The sequence below is a fragment of the Blennius ocellaris genome (assembly GCF_963422515.1).
Source record: "Blennius ocellaris genome assembly, chromosome: 8".
Classification (NCBI taxonomy): Eukaryota; Metazoa; Chordata; class Actinopteri; order Blenniiformes; family Blenniidae; genus Blennius; species Blennius ocellaris.
In genome coordinates, this window is record NC_137657.1 from 3,119,446 (window position 1) to 3,143,604 (window position 24,159).

Genomic DNA, 24,159 nt, shown 5'->3' on the forward strand with positions numbered 1-24,159 from the left:
CATCCCAGGGCGCCGCTGACAACCTACTGGTGTGATGACATGATTTCTTCTTCTTCTTCTTCTTTTTTTTTTAATCCATCTGCTTCTCTGTATGTGTGAGGATTCTCACCTCTGTTTGTGGAGGTTATCTTGCACGGACCTTTTGAATCTATACTTGTTATAAAGCAAGAAAGTTGCTTCAGAAAGAAAAAAAAACAACATTTGTGTGCGTTAATGTGTGAACAAGAGAAGAGGATGTGTATAATGTAAATAGGAGATTTACAGCAGCTGCCATTAAAGTGAGTAGGCACTGGGATGCTTTCTGGGCATCTCGAGGCTGCAGAGTGTCCTGTGCTGCTCAGGATGTCAGGACGAGCTGGAGAGCTCTGCTTCTTGGCAGTTGGCATGGGGGTGGAGTGTTTTCATATTGCTGAGAAAAAACCCAGGCTGGGTGAACCTCACCCAGGTAGTAAAGGGTACCAGGGAAGATCTCTACTTGGAGAAGCTGCGTGCATCAGTTTCCTCCTTTGGTAAACCTGCCTTCGTCCTCGTTTATGTAACCATTCCAGTGGAAGTGCATCGTTTTTGCATTTTCGTTTCAGCAAAGTTTCTTGTTTACACAGCAATGTTTTGAAGACGGAAAACTATGTAGTGTTCATGTTGGACCACTAGTGGGAGCACACACACATGCACACACACACACACGTGATGAATATAATTTTTTTTTATACAGGCATGTCTGGTCATTTTAACACATTTTTAATGATTCCAATGCACACAATTGTATGACTTTCTGATACAGTTTCATTACTTCTGAAAAACTATTCTTAAAAGTCATACAGGAATACAATCTGCAATGCTCGTGTATGTTAATACACTTTGTTGATATGTGTGAAGTACTAAGAAAGTTGAAGATATTTAGGAAAGTAAAATGTACACATGCATTTGAATTCAAGTTAATAAACATATTAGATGTTTTGCACGACTATTTTTGTTTTATTAATCTGAAAGCAAGAAAGTAGCTCTGAAAAGATAAAAGCTTGTAGAGTTTCAAGAGAGAAGGTACACAGAGGAATTCAACTGTGATAAAATTGTCCTCTGAATTCCTCTTCTTCCGACTCTCTCCTGATGGGACTATGCCAAACAAGTCTTTATTTTGATGTCATTTAAAAACATGGTCAGGTGATGAAGTGGAGGAGTGGTTCACTGTGCAGGGAGTGGACAGTTCAGCAGTGGTTGCAACCGAGGCTCGGGAGTTCCCTGGGCGACGTTTTGACATTATTATGGTTTATAGACTACATACCCACATGCTCATGGGAAGTTACATCATGTAGAGGGATTAGGGAAGGGGCTGATCCGATCCAGTATCGGGCTCCGATATCAACGTAATTCACGCATCGGAAATTTCTGATCCAACCTGCGGAGATTTCCGATCCATGAAGCCTCGTCTCCTTCACTGTTGCTGAAACGACTCCACAGTGTTTCCCTGCTGCTGCTCTGCTGGCTGGCTGCAAAATGTGGAATGGATTTCCTGAAGGGAGGCGGGTCTCAATGAGACGCGGAGTAATGAGTCAAGAAATCCATTCCACAGTTTACAGCCAGTGAGCAGGCTAGCGTAGTAGCACTGTGCTATCCAACTTTTCATAACAACATGTCACTATTTGGACGTATTGTACACTCAAAATGCCGTGCAAGCATTGACATGCAATGTTTGCAAAGCCGTTGTACAGCGAGGCGCTGCTCTGCCGCCAGACGTCACCAGCTCGCCAAGGAGAACGGCACTGATTGCGGCATCAAAACATTGAACAGCAGCTCCTTCACAGTAGCAGGAGATTCACACCTCCATGAAGTTGCGTCCTCCTCCACGCTAAACTCCCTGAAAATAGTCCCAATCATTTGTGCTGCGTTAGAAGTGGAAACACTGCTGTTACTGCTGGGTTGATAAATAAATGCTCCAGATTTTTTTGGGATTGTGAGATTTTAAAGACAGAACTAGTTAATTATGAGATGATGACATCACCCAGACCCCCACATTGTCCAAACGGAACAAAAATAGTTTGTATTGCTTCCTTTTCTGACCTCCTACTAACCTCAAGTTGTCTTTTGAGAGAATACATGCAATCATTCCTACTTTACTGGAGAGAGGAGTTTATTACAGCCTCATAAATTCAACAACAATATTAATAATAATATTAAAGCAAACAGCTCTGGTATCGGAATAGTATCAGTATCGGCAGATACACGAAATCGGGGCTCGGGATCGGATCAGAAGTGAAAAAACATGGATCGGTGCGTCCCTAATCTGTATGTACATTTTCTTTAAAGAAACAAAATGATGAATGAATGGCAAGAACAAGAACAAGCAGCGACAAAACAAGTGAGATAAACAACATACTGACAACTTGGTAAAGCTGATCAAAACTACAACATACAAGACTGAGTTAGTCCAGGACTAATCAAGTGCTGCGTCTCCAGTAAACAGGAATTTAGTGAAACAGAAGCAGAGCTTTGGAGGACGCTAAGTGAGAAGAGAAAACTACAACTCTGTTTGCATCTGTGTCATTGTGACTGCCTTGATAACTTTATTACAGTGATGTGTCTTTATGTCCAGACGGGGAGGTATCATAGCACTGACATGGAGCCTGATTCACAATACTGAAAGCACGTGAAAAAGAGGAGAAGCTGCAAAGGTCAAACTGAGTTTTGAGAATGGGAAAGGTTCTTAAAAATCAACCAAACTCCAGAAAGACCCCTTCAATATGAAAATGCCTCCTGTTGTAGTTCATCTGACTCAAGTGGAAGATCCTGTGTCTCACCTCACATTTCTTCTCTAGTAGTCACCAGCACAACAAAGATCCATCTCGCCTCCGTTCTCACTCCTGACGAAAGGATCATTGCTGGAATCAAACAGTGATCCAGGTTCACACTGGTCCCAGGCATCTGATTCAGCTTCATTTCCTCACAACCAAAGCATCTCACACGCAAAGCCAGGCTTGCTAGTTCCGGGCAGACGCCTTCCAGTCACTTCCACTGTGTGCATGTAAAACACCAGGCCTCTTCAGGATGAAAGGATGTATGAATACATTTATGAGGCGGCTGTCGCACGCTGATAGCGGCGAGCGAGGGCCGGAGGAGCGCACAAAGGCACCGTACATGTCTCCCACTGTGAGGGGCTTTATTATCTTTGTGTCAACATTTCACACACACCTTGTTTTCTCCATACCTGCCCTCTTCAACCCCACTTCTCCCTCAACAGATCTCTCCCTTTCCCCTTCCAATCATTCATAAACTGCACCACCTCCTCCTGCACTTTGCATGCACCTTATTTCCATACTCGCTCTAATTTCAACCTACACATGACTGGCTCTCTCTTATGAAGCAATTTCACTGCAGTTACCATGGCAACGCCGGGGGAGAAAGAAACATTTTCAAAACCCATTGATGAGCTTTATGGCCGAGTGAGCTGCAGACACATCGACGCACGCACGCACACACGCACACACACACACACACACACACGCACACACACACACACAGATTCAGTTTGATTGGGAGCTGTGTGTAGGTGTAGGTGTATGCGTGGGTGCAGGAATATAAGGCGAGTAGCAAACAACCACCAGCTGAGATCATGTATTTATCGTTCATTGAAAGCAGCACGTTCTGCTTATAAACCAATAAGAACTTATAATATTTCACAAATGAGCTTTGGAAAATTTGAATGTGTTGTTTCGTTCCTATAATTCATGGATGCACGTTTCCAAAATCTGCTATGTATACGGTCAGGTATGCAGCTTTCTAATACATGATTTACATTTGGCATGCATGCATCTGATAAGCGTAACTCACAGGCTATTTATGACATCTAGAAAATGCACGAAAGCAGAGAAATATTGTGCTCATGGACTGAACCAGCCTGTCTCAAAAGTGAGCTCATCAGTACTGGCCAAGTTATTTAGGAAAAAGGAATATTTTCTTCTATAAATCAGGCATTCTGGTCATAAAGGGGTTAAACAGTCCCCGCAGCTGTTTGCAGCATACATACAACGTCTGCGGGTTCATGTATGCAGGTCAGCCCCTCCAGAAATCCACGGCACCCAGGATTACAGATTAAAGTAATAAAAGCATGACTCATCCAAAGCATCCATTCAGATGGAGCTCCGTTCCCTTTCCACTAAAGCCATGGCGGCGGCAGCTGCTCAGACGGTGAAGGAGGCTTAAAGCCCAGCCTCACCAGATTCCTGCCGAGAAGGAATCTCTGGGTGGAAAAGCCTGGTAAAAGGATACGTGGAGAATTTACAATGTGGGGGTGGAAGTGTAAACACTCCAGTGAACTGAGGGAATGAAGCGATGGACCAGGTCCAGTCATGTCTACTTGTTGAGGGGCTGAATCTTTTGAAGGGAACCGTTTTAGACAAAATGCTTTGGAGGTGTGCATGAAGCTTTATGAGAACGCAAACAAGACGTCGAGAGTTCATTGTTTACCAACTTACATCACAAGCTGCCTATTAACAGAGATAAAACGAATTTAAACTGATATTGTTCCAGAAAAATAGATAAAAAACAATCACACTTGTACATCGTGCCAGCTGCAGAAACAAAGATACACAAAAGCAGCATTTTGGACGAAAGGAGTCAACAGTTTGTTTGGAGGAGATTGAGGAGGACAGATCAATCCAAGAGATTGTGTCCAGCAGAATGATAAAAGTCAAGATGAAATGTCATTAAATTGTAGCTGCCAGGAGAAATGAAGAGACATAGCATTCAAAACTAGATAACTGGAACAACAAAGGCTATTTTCTTCTAACCCTCCTGGCCTCAGTTGACAGAGCAGCTTATCTTCAAATCACAAGGTTGAGGGTTTGATTCCCCATCTCATCCTGTCCAGATGTCAAAGTGTTCTTGAGCAAGACACCAAACCCCAAATTACTCCCAGTGGAGGCTGAACTTCTTCAATGGCTTGTGAAATTTGATGAATCTTCACTGTCTGCATTCATACGTCGACATTTACCCAGCCTATATATCACTCAACAACGTTTAATGGAACACTCCGTGGAAATGGAGGAAAACACAACTTTTTGGAAACGACTCAGTTTTTCCATAAGTTCCTCCTAAATCCTTGCAAAGAGCCCATTTGAGCCCACTTGATAGACCTAAAACATGAGACGCCGCTAAATAGCAACAACTACAGATTTTCTTAAACCTTTGAATCGCCTCATCAGGCAATTATTCTGCCTCAACTCAAACAAAAAGTACGTTTGAGGAGACTCCAGCCAACTTGACCTCTTTAGCTGTTTCATTTTGATGATGAATTTGGAAAACCTGCAGGAGATAATGTTACGATCCTGGTTTTTAAATAAACACGATCAGCCTCAATCCATCTATTCAACATTCATAAAAAAGCTGAAGAGCTGAACCTCTTTCCTGGCCCACTAGTAGCCCTGCTATACTTTTTGTTGTAATACTGTATTGCTCTTTGTGAAGTAACTTGAGCAGCAGCAGGCTGCAGGTTCATATAGCAGGAGGCTCTGTGTGGTGGCTGTACTGAAGAAGAGGCCCCTCAGTGCACAAGCAAAAAAAAAAAAATGATATGTGCAATATAATTTTTACTTTCCACCCACAATGTGAACACATCTGTATATAGTATCATATTTATTTCCTGTAAATTACACACATCATATTGTATTGTTCTCAGGACTGGACTGTGCACCTTACCTCCTTTACACCCCCACCCTCCTCCTTGCACTATTTTCCTGACTATGTTTTTTAACATATTCTGCACTTTTTATTTTTCTTAATATGTTTCTTACATATTCTGTACACTGTTGCACTGTTACTGGAGTCGTTTTACCTGGTATAGTGACAATAAAAGGCATTCTACGTGGTAGTCAACTTAACTCTTCGTATTCCTGGTCTGAAACGTGTTTTCAGAGCACATTTCTTTTCATACGGGCCCAGCTGTGCTCTAATTTGCTCCAACTGTGACTGTTCTGCACACACACCAAAAACATCACACACACACATCTGTTGACTCAATGCTATATAAGCAAACACACAGATAGAAGCTGCACAGTAATAGTTAACGAAGTTTGAAAGAACAAAAAAGAAGTTTGGGAGCGCTTGCTTTCTGAGGTGATATCAAATAATCTGTCTGGCTTTTTATTTTGTTTATTCATTTCTCTATATCACAACAATGTTAAAAGCCAACATAGCGGATGGCTAAGTGGAGGAGAGTTTGTTAAATTTTCAATCAAAAACTAAGAGCTTTGGGATAAGACCCTTGAATATGAATGCAGCGAGTGTTGACCAGCAGAAAGAGGCTGTGATGTGCTCGCACAAAGAAACCAGAGTGAAAGGAAAAGCCAAGCGAGGAAAACTCAAAGAAAGAAACTCAAAGAGGGGGAAAGTTTCCCAGTGAGAGAGAAGGGGGGAGTTTTCTTTTCTCTAGAAACATCTGTACACTGAAATTAAAAAAAAAAAAAAAAATCTTTGTGTGAAGCTGCCAGCAGCTCGAGCCCTCACAACAATGGACATAAGGAACAAGAGGAGAGGTGAGGCAGAGGCGGAGACAAAAATAGCCATTAAAATGAGAAAGAAAATGCTGATGAAAGGATGACGGCGGCATCTTCCTACGTGCTGCAGGGCCAGAACAGACACACATATATGTGTCAGCAATTCAAGCAGAAGTTTAAACACTTGAAAGAGACTTAAAAGACTTAAAGACTCGTTTACATGACAACATTTCAAGTGAAAACGCATGGTTTTTAGACGTTTTCTATTCAGAAAAGCTTTGCGTTTACACGGCAAATGTAGTTCATCAGACTGTTTAAATGAGACAATCAGGCACTGATGTACCTGTTCTTTGGTGGAAAAGGAGATATCTGAACTATCACAGCGATACATAAGACCTCGAAATGTTGGGGAGTTGCAAAGCCAAAAGCTCTCCCCCTCTCAACTTCCTGACAGAGCTGTGGCCCCGCGATGCGAGGTGGGAAAACACAGACGGGCACTGGCAGACTGCCAGGCAGTAGCTGAGCTGAAAAGACAGGGGCTGGATGAGTTTGTACTACTTGGACCACAGCCAACTTTTGCAGGATCTGCTTCCATATTTTCTCCGCTGTTCCTCTTGGAACGAAGCCGACTGTATGCATGGGAGCTGTTCCCTTTAAATCTATCACTGAAGCACGCACATGCACGCACCATTATGAAGTCCTGTCACACCGATTACCGCCGGTAGCTGGTTAGCTTGGTGCAGCCCACGGTCGTTATTTCCCGTCCTTATACTTTTAAATGGCCTCCTTAGGTTGCTATGGCAACAGACTTGATAGGGGGAGGAAAAGGAGGAGGAGGCAACCACACATAGTGTCTATTGATTCAGGCGAAGAAGAGTGCAGCAGAGCAGAAGGGGCACAAGATGACACGCTTTGTCCAGTCAATTTCATAATCAACTAAAACGGTTGTGTAATTTGATCCTGAAGCTGTGCGGTGCAGATCTGCAAGCCATGTCGAAGGCATTAAACGACTATTGGTACTATTTAACTGTGATGTTCTTTTCCGTCGAGCATCAGATATGAAAGTAACCACAGACCCAGGGGGGATGATTGGATGGACTGCTTCAGATATTTTGGTCACCGTTGTGAGAATCGGTCCCCCACGTGGAACCTCACGTTCTCAGACATAAAAAGCAGCCGGACCTGGTCCTCTGAGCTCGTTTCTAATTAGCTTGGCTCCTCGTCTGGGCCGCACTGGTGGGAGCTCTCCGTCTGCCTGGCACTGGATCATTGGACCGCCTTTAATTGGTTGGATGACTAACTGAAGAGTCCCCACAGGGGGAAACAGGATGGAGGTCTGCCTCACTGGAACGTGGCGAGACGGACTCCCATCGGCTGCTGAGACACATACAGCTGACTCTCACATAATTCCGTCACGCCTACAAACGCTTCCACTGAGTTCGAACATCGTGAGGCTTTAAACATACTGAGATTGAGGACTAACTCTGGTGTTTGTGGTGAATATGAGCAGAGTCAACAGGAGGGAAATAAAATGTGCAGAACGTTCTGGAACAGGTTGCTCCGAATTTTAGCAATGGAGCAGCAAAAAAATATTTTCGAAAAAAAAATGGGCGAAAACTGGATGGATGGGGACGGTGCCTCACGGAGGAGAGGTAAGGAGATCAGGAGAGGCAGACACACACAATTTCCTCAGGAATTTTCTAATCTTATACATTATTACATTACAGTCAGAGGATAGTTGTCATATCTATATTCATAACACAATCAGGGTTGTAAAAACACCTTTGACACGACAACTCTGACCATCACGTCAGCATAGAACAGATCAAATCTACAACCTATTGCTCACAAGTACAAATCTCCAACCACTCACCTTCCTACTTCAACCTCTGAAAGTCTGAAATAAACTTTCAATTCTTTATAGCAACTTAGCATGATTTTCCAAATATGATGTATGTCGATGAAATAGCCTCCATAGTTGCCATACAGAAAAGCTTTAAGCTGTGAAACATTTAGTTTCAATATGTTTGTCCAATGTAGTTGAAGATGATTGTAATTCCAACAATTCAGAAAGACAAAATTGAAAAGTTGTGATTGTTTGCCCTGAAAAGGATGATAGGATTGTTTGTGATGCGACTTGTAACTCTGCATGTTGTCCCTGTGGATCCCAGGGTTGTTCCACTTTACACCCACAGTCCAAATCCATGCTACTTGCTAACTCTAACAATTGAAAGATGGATTGGCGGCCTTTCAAGAGTGTTTTGTGCTTTAACCCAGTCAGCTGGGATCAGCTCCAAACCCCAAAGTAGCATGGAGCCACACAGAAGATGGGTGGATGGAGGGAATTGAGCTCTCTGTGGTGTAGGTCTGTTTTCTGAAATGGGGCTCATCTTCAACCTCATGAGCTGATACAATCACTTCAGCAATCAAACACATCAAGTGGGATGTTTGTTAAAAACTGTCAAAGCTGAAGTCTGCTGGATAAAAACAAAGCGACAGAATAATCAGAGAGAGAGAGAGAGAGAGAGAGTGTGTGACTGCAGCACAGCCCGAGCCTGGAGATGGCTCTGATTGAAGAAGCCTCTGGGGACGCTATGAGGCTGGCCACGCTTCCTGTGGTCAAAGGAAAATATAGAAACAGGATATAACATCACGGAAAATAACAAACAGAAGGGAAGTTACATCACAGTGCAGGTCAAAGGTCAGGATTAACCCAGGGAACTGCCATGTGCTCCACGCTGGAGAGCGAGCTCAGATTGACTTTCAATGAGTCTCTTTCTGGGTAAAGGTTGAGCCCATCACCACCTGAGGTAGAATTAATCCCATGATCATCAGGATTCATCTGATATACTCACATTGGTTTGACTCCCATATGCCTGGGAGTTCTGCTTTACAGTTTAAAGTGCTTGGATTGTTATCTTGAGGGATTTGTGGCACGTATTACACAACACAACTCCAACATGTATGCACACTTTTAAGTATGCAATCTTTTCTGGAAAAAATGTGTGTGGGGAAAAAAGTAGCAGCAGCCAAATTAAATAAAAAAAAGCAGGCAAAGAAGCAGATGGCGTGTCTAAGGATAGAACAGTGAACAAAAAAAAAGTTTTTTGGGTGATGCTCCATATCAGCTGCTCAAAATCTGAAGAGGCTATTGCTTGTTTCAAAGACAAATGTTGCTATCATCATAAATCTAAAGCTTTAAAATGCTTCAAGCTTGACTTTGAAACAAATCCTATTCAGATATCTGCATTTTTCATATCCATGGTGTGATACATCATCTAATCTTCAGCCAGAGTCGATATGTTAGACCCTGGAGTCACACACACTCATATCCAGACCTACAGACAACAAAAGCCCCGTTTTCACCGAACAAAATGTCCGGGGATAGAACTGTATTGTCCGTTACGGTTCAATACGCAGGAATTTGTGATTTTTCCGGAAACAACCGCTCCAAAGGCAGTCGCTTTTCCGCTCCCCCTCCGTCGGGGCACCCGGGACCATGGAATAGGTCAGAGTTTGAGGAGCCGTCTGCTGATTGGCCAGTGATTTACTACAGGCCCTCAATATTTTAATGTGTCGGCGGTCAGTGGTGATGCACGGTATGGGGATGGACTGCGGATGCGATGCAAAGAGAAGCTCGGAGCAGCCTCCGCTTTCTGGCGCGGAGCTGCAGGAGGAGTGGCTGCTCCTGCGTTTGAGCAGAAAGCTAAAGGCCCAGGAGCAGCGCACCGGCGTGGCTCTGTGCCGCGGCGCTCGCTCTCTCTGGACCAACAAGGAAGTTGCGGCTGCAGCTCTGCGGCCGCAAACAAATTAAAATTAATTAAACAACAAGCGCAAAGTGGAGGATGTAAACAACAACAGAGAATTCATAAGATCAAGATCTGCCGCCAGGCTGAGACGACTGTTGTAACGTCACATATCTGCGGAGCTCTAAGCCCCGCCTACTTTTTAAGCTCCTTTCTGCGGTGGAAACGGGTCCCGGATTTGACTCCGGTTACGCTTTGCCGTGCCGCTCTGTCCCTGCACTTTTTGTGCTGTGGAAACACGGCACTAGAGTCACTAATTAGTGTAAAATATATGTTTTTGGACAGTTGGAGGAAGCCTAGGTACTCAAAGAAAACTCATGCATGCACAAGGAGAATGTGCAAACTACACACAGTGACCCCCCCCAAAATAAAAAGCAAATGTTCCCACAGGAATGCGGAACATGTGGACATTTTGATGTGGATCATTCTCACATTTTTGTTAAACTTCAGAAAATAACTTAGTAAGAAGTTAAATATTATGATATGGAAGACCAAGACCGTTAAAATGTGTTCTGGAGACCATCCTGGAGTTCTACAAGGTGAACTGTTAGAGTGGACACTGCAATGCTTCATACACATCACCATGATTCAACGTTCTTATCAAGTGCAGAATTAGGAAACCCCCTCCAGTGCAGTGACTCAGCAGATAGCTGACACCATTTGACAGAAGACAAAAAGAGGAATGAACAACTGGTTTATCAATGGTTGTTTGTCATCGCAACACCATGAGTAAAAGTACCTGTCATGTCAGAGACGACATCCAGATGTTACGATGGAACTAAATGAGAACCATTCATGAATGAATGAGTCTTTATAAATGTGACCAGTGTTGCAGCTCTGAGCTTCTGAGCTCATCGCAAGAGAGATTTTGAGTTTCATCAGCTCCATGTTTTTCTACTCATCTCCACAAAACCAGTAAAATTCCCGAGCTGTACCACACTGGGTTAAGTCAAGGACACTGAGTATTTCTCTGCTGTCACTGGCATGTTGCTGTGTGAACGATTCTTTACACACATGCTAATGGGAACCGTCGGCTGAAGAGTTCTGCGGTCGGCCTTCAGCTGATTCCCGTAGTGGGAATCAGCTGGTAAGTCAACTGAATAATGATGCTTTAATGTGCGAACGTACTGATCAAGCGAGCACACTCACACAGAAGCCCTCGGCATCAGAGAAAAGCCAAGCAGGTGTCAGAAGGCACAAGGTCACCACCTGAGATGATCAAACAGGAACCAATGACGAGGGTGACAGAGCCGCTGGAAGCTGAATGTGTTTACAAATCACCAAGGAGAGATGATCACTGGGCTCTGCCACTGCACATGGCCTCTTTCAGCTCACTGTTTGGATTCACAACTTCCAGCCTTCCTGTTTCAGCTCTGATCAGCTTTTCACCACCTGCTGCTTGTGGCGAAAAGGCTCCCAATGCATCAAAGTGCCCCAAAACGAACCCCCGGGGCAAGAAGGTTTCTCCTCAACACTCCTGCAGAGTGAGACTAGTTGTGTCGGTCCTCCCTATTCAGAATATGTGTATGGATTCAGTTTATGTTGGGACTGCTCTAATAAAGCTGCTTATAACACCGTTTAGTGGGACGGTGATGTGTTTGATTCACACCTTTGTGAATATTCAAGTGAAACTATTTACGCCGCTAAAAGTTGACCTGAGGTTTCAAATGTTTCAGTTCTCCAGGACAATGCTGCACTAACCGGAGTTCACCAGAAAACAGCATTCACCAAAAATGTGAAAGCAACCAAATCACTGAAAGCTTCGCATGGTGTCTGTATCACAAAGGTAGGTAACCCGTCATCCTCTTACAGTTTATAAACTTTCTCTTTGCAGAGTGAGATGGTCTGAGAGCATTTATCCTCATCGTCATGGCATCGGCCTCAATGAGACGACTTTTATGTGCCAAAATCAGCTCTGTGGGTCAGTTTCACTGCGAAAGCAGCACATTTGATGTTTTTGTCCACGTGTATTTCTTTATTTGTTGGTTTGTACGTATGTAATTTACCAACTTTTCACAAAAACTACTAACCCAAATTGCATAAATGGTTCAGGGATGATTTGTCATCATCCAAAGATGAATCCATTAGATTCTGCGAGCCAACAGATCCTGCGGACGTAAGGTATTTCCTCCATTGTCGACACGATTAAGCTCTGCGGCGTGCCATCCGTCAGGGCTGACGCCACCGTTAGCCTTCTGCTAACATGCTGCTAACCCCCGCCCCCTTTCTCTGCTTTCAGCCAATCACATGCCAAGTCACTCTAACAGAGCGTTCAAGCCACACAAAAGAATGGGAACCAACAGAACATCATTTAACCTGAACATTGCAGGAACATGACAAATGGTTGAAGGAGTGGAGAAGTGGATCAAATATCCTGGTCATCCATTGGTTTCCATGGTGACAAACGTTAGGGAAGGTATGCGTTCTACATATTGCCCATTCTAGTTTAAAATGCAATTTTATTACACCTTAGCTGACGAGTCAAAAACAGCTGTGTGAATGTAAACACCAAAGTAAACAAAGGGTTACATTTTCACCAGAGCTCAAGAGTTGAGCTCTTATTTGCAACATCGCTCTGTTTGAAGGACGCAACTGAGCCACTACTTCTGAGATGACAAGGCAGAGAAGGAAAGTCCTCGTGGTATCTCCAGAGGAGATATTCATAACAATCCTGGGAGAAGCACTAATCTGTGTGGGCTCGCAGTGCCTCTATCTGTATTGTGAACAGCTGCCACAACAACAAAACAAGACAGAACTCTTCTTCGTCTCCTCTTTGTGATAGCATCTTCAATTGAGGGCGGCTCGCTGCAAACGCACAGTTTCAGACCGCAATTTCCAAGCAGATATTGCAGTGATATTGACAAGTGGCTGCTCTCCTCTCCTCTGGTACAGCCCAGGAAGGCCTGCCAAAGATCACCACAGTACCGCAAGTAACTGCATCTGAAATTTCTCACACCCAAGCTGCCACTCTGTCGTTTACGACCCTCCCTTTGGGAAATAAATAAAACGCTGTATAATGAGCGATTCCTTATCTGCAGAGACCCACATGAGAGAGAAACAAATCTGGACAATATCAAATCTGAATTGGTTTGCTGTCATTCCTCTTCAGACTGCCAGTGTGATATTAAAGTCGCCGCACTATTTTCAGTTAGCTATGAATTCACAAATAGTCAATCCCCTGAAAAAAAGAGCAAATCTTAATTGAGTTGGACAGGGTGATGAATTATTAAAGCTGTATGCTGAGATGACCGTGCAGTCATCCAGCACCATACACAATTTAAAATTCAGAATAACTATTTAAATCAGTTGCACATAGCAGGCAGACATTAATTTTTTGCATAACATGGAAGCAAAAAACATTAGTTGACACTTACTGATGGAAAATCTAATAAGTTTGTACCTCATCTCAATATGCCATTTTTTTTTGCCTGTGATCATATTAGATCACATGATTCTGACTATGTAGGGTTTCTCGTTGCTTCTGGACATCTGATTTTTTAAAAAAAGTTTTCTTAAAACCCCCTTTTATATTTGTATACGTTATATTTATGTTAGTCTATTGTGGTAGAATTCTCATCTGCCACACAATATTCCCAGGTTTGATTCCTGGCCAACACAAAAGATCTTTTATATATATGTCATGTAATATGTTTAGTCCATTTTAAAGACGCAGTTTCGTTTATTATTTTCTCTGATCGGCTTTACCCTTAGCAGGTGCTCAACCTTTTGAGTGGGTGCTGAAGCACTGGAGCATTTAATAAGTACATGTATTGGTATGGGCAACTAGCTAGAGGTTAGTACTCGTACTTTTTAAAAACATGTTATCGGTGCACCCCCAGTAGATACTCTACCAAACTGTAGAAAACATATTCGTTTTTAATAACTGATGGAGAAGGTGTTGGATTTAATAAGTTTGTAGTTCATGTCACGCATTTTCGATTGTTTTTATTCTTATATGTTTTATGCATAATTAAGTATATACGAAGGTTCAAAATGAACTGCCGTCCATTTATATTGATGATGATTTTCTTTCCAATACTAACGAGTGAACAGTGAGTGGTGATACACAGTTCAGTGAAACTGAATCAAAACATTGAAGAGATGGCACAAAATCCCTCAGCAAACATTGTGCAGGAAGCCCTATCTTGAAGAGAGCTGGCTTTGTTTGTCTCCTGTGTCCACCCCGAGATGACAGCATGTGTGAATTCCTCTCCAAGGATAAAAATAGAACATCTGCTTCCCATAGTTCCCAGATCCTGACGCATGGGAGCCTATAGAGCTCAGCTCTCCTTCAGCCAGAGACTGTCACCTCATGTGGGACCTTTCATTCTTCATCTGCCCTCCAGTGTGGCGGAGCTCCCGCTGAATGACCTCCAACCCCTCCATAAAGGAGCCCTTTTGAAAGTGACAAAGAGCCGGGCTGACCAGCTGTCCTCTGGAAACCACCACCGACATGTGTCTGTCTGAAGGAGAGGGCCTTTCACTGGGGGTGGAAACACCGTCGTTCCAGAGTTCCTCTTTTTGTTTAACTCACTGCTCGTCCTGTTCCATCATCTCCATCAGTCCCATTCTATTAAAAACTCATCTTCAGAGCTCTGCTTTTTTTTTAAACTTTCAGCAAAGTCGTTTCCATTTCCATGGGCCTGCTTCATGTCAGCCCCTTGAATCTACTTTTTTTTAAGTCTTCAAATATTGTCAGAGGTCCCAGAAATGTTGAATGAAATGTTGACAAACGTCTGAGTTGTGTATATTCCTGAATGCCAGAATATCAGACACAAGCTGTTAAACACAACTGCAAAGATGAGTGGGGTGTAATGCATGATGGCTCCGCCTTAAAAAGAAATTTCTTCTCACAATAGCTGTTGTTTTGGGTTAGTTTTTTTTTAATGAATCCACAAAAACGTGTGCAGAAAACAATGGGATTATATTCTAGTGGACAGACGACTAAATTGGATTGTCAACTATAAAACTACCAATGATGCTCTGATACTAACACTGTTATTGTCCATCTACTGAGCATGTGCAGAAGAACTATTTGCTAGGGCCGTGGTGCACACAGGCAATAGCAACATTTTTGTTCAAGTTCCCCCTCAGTAATCAAAAAGTGGGGACTTCAGCAGCTCCAAGCACTGCTGTCGGATAAACAAAATCCCAAGACATTACAAAACGTTGTGTAAACAGGGCCCTGAAGAAAGTTTTAAATAAATCTACTATAAATTCTATGGAAATTGTTTGTTCCTCTCCAATTCTATGGATTCTGCTTACTTGTGATAAGTGTGATAAAGATTAAAAAAAACTTTTCAGAGTGTCAAGATGCTTGCAGGAGACCAACAAAGAAAAATGCTTTTGTGACATGAAACCATGTATGGCTAATGTAAGATAACACTCATTTGATCAAATATTGCAACATTCCATTTGTTTTTTTTTAAAAACTCGATAGATATCTAATTGAAAGTTGAAAAATGTCTCAATGGTTGTTTTCCACCTTCTTGTTGTGCAAAAACTGTGCAAGAGATATCAGTGGGGAAATCCAAGATGGCGGTGTTGCGGGCGCCGCCATACTCATTCACAGGCCGCCGCCATCTTGAAATCGTGCGAGGCGTAAGCATGACCGGGAATGACGCACAGGAAGTGATGTTCACATAAGCGACATACAGGAAGTGATGTGTAGGACTGAAAACGTAGGGAATTACGTTTACGGAGGCCGACCCACAGGAAGTTACGTCCCAACCGAACATGCAGGAGGTACGTAGACGACATGAACACTTGGGAAGAGACGTAGCAGGACCCACTCGCCGGATATGAAAAGACGCACATTGATCATTTCTTTTTTCCAGTCTTTCGTATGTTAACAGAAGGAGGATTGTCTTCTCATAAGGTAAAGATTTGCCTTGTTGTCAATATAGAAACGATCATCCTGCTCTAATAAGAAGCAGTAGTTCATCAGTGTTAATGAGAGGAGGAGGAGGTTTGTGGTTAAGTTAGGAGCAATGAACGTTTAAGTTGCTCTTTCTATCCTCGTGCCTTGTTTTGGTGTATTAAGTGTCATTTCTTGCCTTGTGAAAACTTTCTCCAGTAACTTTTGGTGTGTTAAGAGACGAATGTGCAGACATTAAACTGCACCAGTAATCACATCATTCTGTATTAATGGATGTTTACAACATGCTGGCTGCTGTGTTTTTATCCCAGATAGATTCTGTATATATATTCACTTTATAATGGAACTATGTATCTTTATGTGTAAAATTACATTACTATTCATCCTCGGTCACTAAAATGTGACTAATAATTAATGAATTATAATCAGGCATTTAAATGGGAAACATCTATGTGGGATGAAAGTTTTTATCAGTGCATTCACATGAGAAAATTATTAAAGGTTATGAGAGAAATTTTTAATCAAATGTATAACATAATGCAATGAACCATTTAGATGTTTGTCAGTAAAGTTAAATGTTTATGTCTGTGCCACACATATAGAGAACTGAAATTGCATTTCCCTTCACACCTGCATTGACTTGTTCTTTTTTCAGAGGCAATCTTCTATTTTAAATTAAATTAAACAAAAATAATGTGAATACATCTCTTGTTTTGCAGGCTTTTATAATCCAGACACAGAAATGCTGGAATGGATGCAGTGCAAACTTTGCAAAGGCTGATGCATGTTGGTTGTGCCTTAAAATCCCACAAACATCTGGAGGAGTCATCCAGCTGTGGCTGTAAGACCACGAATGAGAGCACAAGGTACTACAACAATAGTTTGTACAATTATTCAATTAGATGTGTGTCGTATGGCAGAAATGACTGAACCACTTGGTGAGATATTTATTCTGCACTCTGTGTTGATGATGTGTCTTTATATGAGGTCACTACTTTCATAAAGGGTTAATCATCAACAGTAGTTTGATGATCACATTGTCAAAGTAAAATATCAACTGATTCTGCATCTTGTCTACAGTTGGTGATTAACATTGTTTAAATCACAGAAACAATAATTCCAGACAGTTTAAGTTTAATCAAAGTGGAACTTCCCTGCTGCGTCTTTTCATTGGTTTTCACAAGATATTTTCTCTGCAGGATCATTGAGGCTGTTGAAGGAGGAGGAGGTTCCTCAGTGTTTTCCAGAGAGCAGATCAAGGTGAGTGAAACAAACTGTGCTGTTACTGGTTCTAATATCTGTTCTCTCTTCTCTCTTTGATCTTTGGCTTCAGAGCTTCATGATGACCTCATGGACTGGAGGGTCGTTCAGACAGAATGAACCTCTGGAAGATGTCGTCTGCATCACCTGCCCTCCAGCAGCTCGTCATCATGAAGATGTTTCAGTGACCAGCAGGTCACAAAACATCTCTTCATCAAGTTTGAGAGTTTTTAAATAACATATGCTTAATTTGTTTACTTTTATTCCTCTGTATTGTAACAGATGTTGGAGCTACTGGAAGAGATGGAGGAGGTCACAGGAACCAAGAAGACCAGAGACTCATCGGTTATGTTTTTGATGTTCTACTTCCAGAAGTAAGACGATCAATCGAATGGAGGACATCATAGAAGTAGAGTGGACAATATTTTGTGTCTTTTTAAACCCATCCACATGCATCTTGTCAGTGTTTTTCAGATCATCATCAACATCCTGATGGGCTCAGGTCACACAAGCTGGAGGCCCAGGTCCTCATAGCCAGTGGGAGAAAGTTCTAACTCTCTCACAGGCTGACCAACAGGACATGATGAACAAGAGTCTGAATGCATCTGGTGATGGTGTAGTAATCTGATTACTTCCTGTTTTCACCTGATAGTAGAGTGTAGCTGCACTGCTGCTGCTCATTACCGTCTTATCTATTGGAATCTATACCTTTACCTTTGGTTCTAATAGTGCTGGTTTACTGGCGGTTCCTAGGTTTTCTAAAAGTAGAATGGAGGCGGAGCTTTCAGGTTCCTCTTATGTGGAACCAGATCTGATGAGATCAGTTAAGGGGGCTGAAACAGTCTCTATTTTTAAGGTTAGGATGAAGAGCTTTCTATTTAATAGTTTACAGTGAGAGTTGCTTCAGGACACCCTGGACCATTTTGTAGTAAAACTGCCACAAGTGAACACTGCTGGACGACCTGAACTGAGCTTCGTTACTACTTCTTTACCACTATTACATGTAATAACATTTACTACTTCTTTACCACTATTACATGTAATAACATTTACTACTTCTTTACCACTATTACATGTAATAACATTTACTACTTCTTTACCACTATTACATGTCATTAACATTTACTACTTCTTTACCACTATTACATGTCATTAACGTGTGCCTCTCTCTCTCCTGTAGTCTGTCTCTCAACCTCCCTGCTGGAGGTCTGACAATGGAGTTGAAGGTGGTTTGAAGCTTTCTGTCCTGATCAGTCTTCAAAGGTTCTGCAAAGGTTTCTTCCTGTTCGATGGAGTTTTTCCTTTCCACACTTGCTCATATGAGTTTTCTCTATCAAAGTCACCTGTGCTTGTGTATAAAATAAAGAACAATGACATGATTCATGGATGGTTTTATTCTTTTAACATTGTCAGAGGTAGTTCTTGAAGGTTTGTCATGGACATTTACTCCATTCCTGCTGAAGTAACTACAGTTACTCTCCATTGTTGTAGTTTGTTTTGCTTAATGCACCACACATTGTCACTGGATGAATGAAGTAGGCAGATCAGTTTAGTAGCTGAACTCTACAGCTGTGGTTCCAGCTGCAGTGTCTTGCTGTAATGTGTTCTGAGAGAGTTGGACAACTTCGTCAGTGGTGTACACAGCAAGTGTATACAGAATAAACGTTTGCTACGTGGCTCATCAACAATCTGGGATATAAATTAACAGGTGCAGCAATGTGAAATATAACTGTAATGCAGAATTTAGAATAGAGAAGAGTGGGGTTAGATGAGACACTATGTCGTCCTGAAGGGAAGGAAACATGACAAATAGAAGGAAAGCTTATTCAGGAGGTCTGAAATAATTCTGCCTCATTTCATTGTCAATAATTCCTGACCAGTAAGACATTATTGCCTCAAATAGCAACGTTTAATTTCTCTCTCTTCAATCCACTTGGCTCTGGACCTTATAAATACTCTCTGAGCTTTATTCACAATATATCTACCTGGATGTTCCTCCAGTGTTCTTGTGCTTCTTCAAACTGAACATGATTCATGAAACCGTGACGTAACTTAAGCACTGACGTCAGTTGTCCTTTTAAATATGGCGGCGACCACATACACGTATGGCGGCGACCAAAAACAAGTATGTCAGCGGACAACCGCAAACGAGTATGTTGGCGCCCGTAAGCCACCATTATGATACCGCACTGGTGAAGTTTCAATTTTGAGAGTAGTATGGCGCTGACCGTGAGCAATAATGGCGGCGTCCGCAAACAAGTATGTCAGCGGCCGTACGCCGCCATTTTTATACCGCACTGGCAAGGTTTCAATTCTGGAGGAGCACGGTTGCATTGCGGATCATGTGCTCTTGCCTCCCACCGACAGTGGCGCTGTGATTGCGCCTCGAAACAAAACATGGCGACGACCTGCAGGAAGCAGCCATACTCCATGTACTACTGCTTCCCACCGACAGTGGCGCTGTGGTGGTGATTCGGATCAAAATGGCAAAACAAAATGGCGGCGATCACAAGGAAGCGGACATATTGTCGGCCATCTTGGATTCCCAATGACGGCTTCTCAAACTGCGAGCAGACTTCTTCACTGTAACAATTGGTTGAGGTTAGATTATAACACTGGTGGCCAGAAGTGATAAAAGAATAGAACATTTAAATACTGTATATGAATTGGATATGGACATTATGTCGAGAGATATCAACATGAAATGTTCTATACACACTGAATATAAAAAGCAAACCTACGCCAAAACGTAATATTTGATTAAGTGAAATTCATCAGCAAAAGGGATTTTAATTCATTAATGGGGCTTTGAATTCAAAGTAAAGGCCCTCCTGTCTGAGTTTGGACCAAATTTGCCTGTCATGATTCTTCACAACATCTCAATCCTCCATGGTTTTAAAGTTAATCTAAGAAAGAAAAGACCTCATTTTTTCACAAAAACAGTAATTATTCCACCTTTTCTGTTGCTCACTGCTTGTGTTTGCAGACAGGATGACATATTCCGTAGGAAATAATGGTTGGTCAATGCTGTCTTTTCTCTCATGACATGTCATTTGTAGAATACTGTTCTTATCCCGATCTGAAAACACTAGCTAATGAATGCGTGACGCGTCCCTCCAGCGCTGCGTGGCTCTGACTATCAGTGAAAAAGCAGCATTAACCTGCAGTGACCTGCGGAATCAAACCAGCACACTGGATAATCGCACGGTTAAGGGTCCTGATCCTTTGTGTTTTGACCTTTCAGGTGAAGCCGAGGGTAAATGTCACAGTGATAATCACACTGATGGATGTTTCCACACTCTACTGGTGATATTTGTTTTTGCAGCACCTGGTCAGTAAAGTTTGAGAGCGGAGTGTAACGCACTGAGAGTGTGAGGACCGGAGCTTGTGCACATATCACTGCACACAAAGTGAGTTAGCCTTTCTCTCCTCTCCTATCCAGCGATAACATGAGTGGTGCTCTCTCAGAGTGGCTGTTTATGAGTGAGGGCCCACATTTAAAAACTGCTTCCACTTCAGATCGAAGCCACGTGCTGCACGCAACTGTCAATTATGTCATAAAAACTGCAGTTTCGTTCTGTTAAAGCAAACTCTGTGGAGCTGTTGACCACGAGTGGGAGTATAAAACTATACGTTAAAGTGAGCAAGTGCATTTAGGCATCACGTACAAAAGGCGAGATGTGTTGAAAGTGTTGCTGATGCAGAATTTAACATTTAATAACTGTTTTATAGATAAATGGCCAGAGGGAGTACCAAAACCATGGTCTACTTTAACCATCAGATATTATACAAACCAATATAAGCATGATATACATGTATACTATATTACCAAAAGTATCTGCTCAGCTCTCCCAATCATTAGATTTTTGGCAATATAGCGTAATGTCCATCTTCAGCAATTTGAACTGTTGAACATTTGTCGATAATCATTTAGATTCTAGTTCAGAAACAGCCAGATGGAAAATGTGAGTTCACACCATCAGCAGCCACAGTCTGTCTCCAGTCTTCTTTGTTTTGATGGAAAACTGATTGAGTGAAGGCTTTGCCCTTTCACCTCCATCTTTGACAAAATGATTTAAGGTCTAATGAAGGCAAACGGCCGGTGCACCATGAAAGAGATCTGCACTCATTGCCAGCAATGAAATTAACATTAATACCCTGGAGAGGCCATTCCCCCCCACAACTTCTTGAATTTGTGTAATCTCTTTCTAATGAGGACTTGGTTATTTAAAAGTCTTACTTGTCAATCCGGTTTTGGTTTCTTTGACTCTTTCTTGTCCCTACTTTCTGTGCTGACACCACCTCAGTAAGAGTTGCTTAACAACGAGATTTTTGTCACTGTGAAACAATTGCCCTGCTTCATTTCTAAGATCTTGTCACATTCACAGATATCCACAGCGTTTCTCCACAAGGCCTTTGAGAGATCATTAGACTTTGGCAGAATCGGCGTGTGAGAGTTTCAAATACTCTGTTATCCTCTTCTCATCATTCACACCTTATCTGGAAGCTCACATGTTTGTTTTTTTTAAAGAATGGACTGAAGACTTGTCAGGGAAGCACCCTTCACTTCTCCTCTCATCTTTAGATGAGCAGCATCCTCTTATTTTCGTTGCTGTGACTAATCGTTTCTCTTTTATTTATCAAAGATATGAGCCCAACATTAAAGCAAGGACTAAATGAATGCTTTGTTGGACTTAAAATACGAGCACTCTCGCTAAACAGTTAAAGACATCATGTCGTTGAAGCGCAGTCACACACTCTCTGATTTAGTCTTGGTGTCCTGAAATTGCTCCCACACTTACTTTTAACACTCCATAATGAAGTGAGAGGAATCCAGACAGGGAAAGCTTCTCACTGCCTCCCCGGGTGTCTGCCTCGTATCTCTAAGTGTATTTCTCACTTAGACTCCTTCTTATTCCCTCTCTTCCTGTCTACTTTCTCAGCCTCTGGTCATAAATCAAAAGTTACATAAACTGCCTTCGAATGAGTTTCCACCAGTATCCCATGAGTCGCCCCGATGCACAACACAGGATGTTATAGAAGCAGCGCACCCAAGCCCGTGCAAATCACAACAAAACGCTACTTTACCGCTGCTTTAGACAAATGTGGGCATAAACACATCGTGCAGGAGCCTCAGAAGCTGTGTGGGCTTTTTAGGATGCGCAGAAGGAGTCAAATCCATTTCTACAACCACATGCATTATGCATGCACTACTACACTCACCTGGACTCATACATCACTTCAACATCAGTGTGTGTGGAGTTCAGCAATGGAATAATGTCCAGTAACATAGCAATATGAAATCTCATAAAGCCAACAACATAATAACTTGGTAAATAAAATAGTAAGACAAATAATAATACAACCATACTTAAGAGACAGTGTTGCATACTAAGTATCTGCAATGAATGATTAACTCTCACCTTTATTTCTACTGCACCAAGAATAAACCGGAAAATAAATGATTATGAATGGAGATAAAACAAATAGCTGTACATAAAACTCCCCACAGACACAAAGCAGAAAAGACATTACAAGGATATGAAACTAAATGTGGAGAGAAGGTTCAAACTGAGTTGAAAGCCAAAGAAGTAAAAATTGGTTGCGATATCAATAATGTGATGGCTCTAACCATAGTTTTGATAATCAAACTGCATAGAAACTTAAATAAATACTCATATATTCATGTACTATCACAATATTGCCTGCAGTTATTACAGATTTCCAAGATGTTTTCCCCCCCAATGCTATTTCATATGTTCATAATAACTTGTCAAAATGTAGCCAATAGTCTTGGCTACAGTTAGGCCTTGTTTAAACGACAACGTTTAAACTTGGTCTCAATGACCATATTGGCGAGTTATTACATTTAAAATAGCTAAAATTGTTATGATATCCATTGTTAAATATGGAGGCATGTTATCCAGCTGCACATGTACACATGTTATGTAAGTGTCGAGGTGGGAGAGTAAGACAGCTAGTAACAAGAAAGTACTCTGGAGGGGAAAATGAAAAACCACCACTCCTGGAATCTTCTCAAGTGAACTATTAAACAATATTGACGGATACCAAGGATGTAAAGGTCGTGGCTCAAGCCCAGGTTCAATGTCTTAAGGACACTTTTGTTTTTGTGTTAAACTTTCAGAAAGTTTCATGCTTACATTGGAATCTTTTGGAAATGATTTCGGTTCCCATGGAAACAGAAGAAATGCTGAAAATTGCAGAGTCGGAGCGTTTTCAAAATGTTGCTGTCGTCTAAACAGAACTCCCAAAACGCTATGAAACTTTGAGTTTTTACTTGAAAACCTTGTGTGAACAGGATAACAGCCTCAATTGGCAGAAATAACTCTTTTTAAAATGTGTTGAAATGACATGATATGATATTTTCATAGTGTGAATGTGAAAGTGAATTTTGACGCCATCACAGCATTCTGAACGGCCAACTTCAGGTATTACTGTTAATTGGCATTTAACATTGATAGTGGAAAATATCTCAATATATTGATCAAGACTGAAATCATGAGTCAGAACGAAACAGGGTGGGTGATCACAGCTTTCCTACAGATATGAATGGTGGAGCACAAGGGTGGTTTGTGATGCTCCTTATGCAGTGAAGGAATAATAAAAAAATAAAAAAATCACATTTCTGAATTATGAGCTGGACACCAGTCCAATGGTTTCATCTGATTAAAAAACACTTGGTTATTAATCCGCTCTGATCAGCTCA

At 41.9% G+C, this 24,159-nt stretch overlaps 1 protein-coding gene across 3 annotated transcripts in view; it reads right to left on the bottom strand.

Annotated features, from left to right (window-relative positions):
* The window catches only part of ncalda (neurocalcin delta a), a 68,275-nt gene that overhangs the window by 22,926 nt on the left and 21,190 nt on the right, over window positions 1-24,159 (bottom strand). The gene's annotated exons all lie outside the window — the stretch shown is intronic.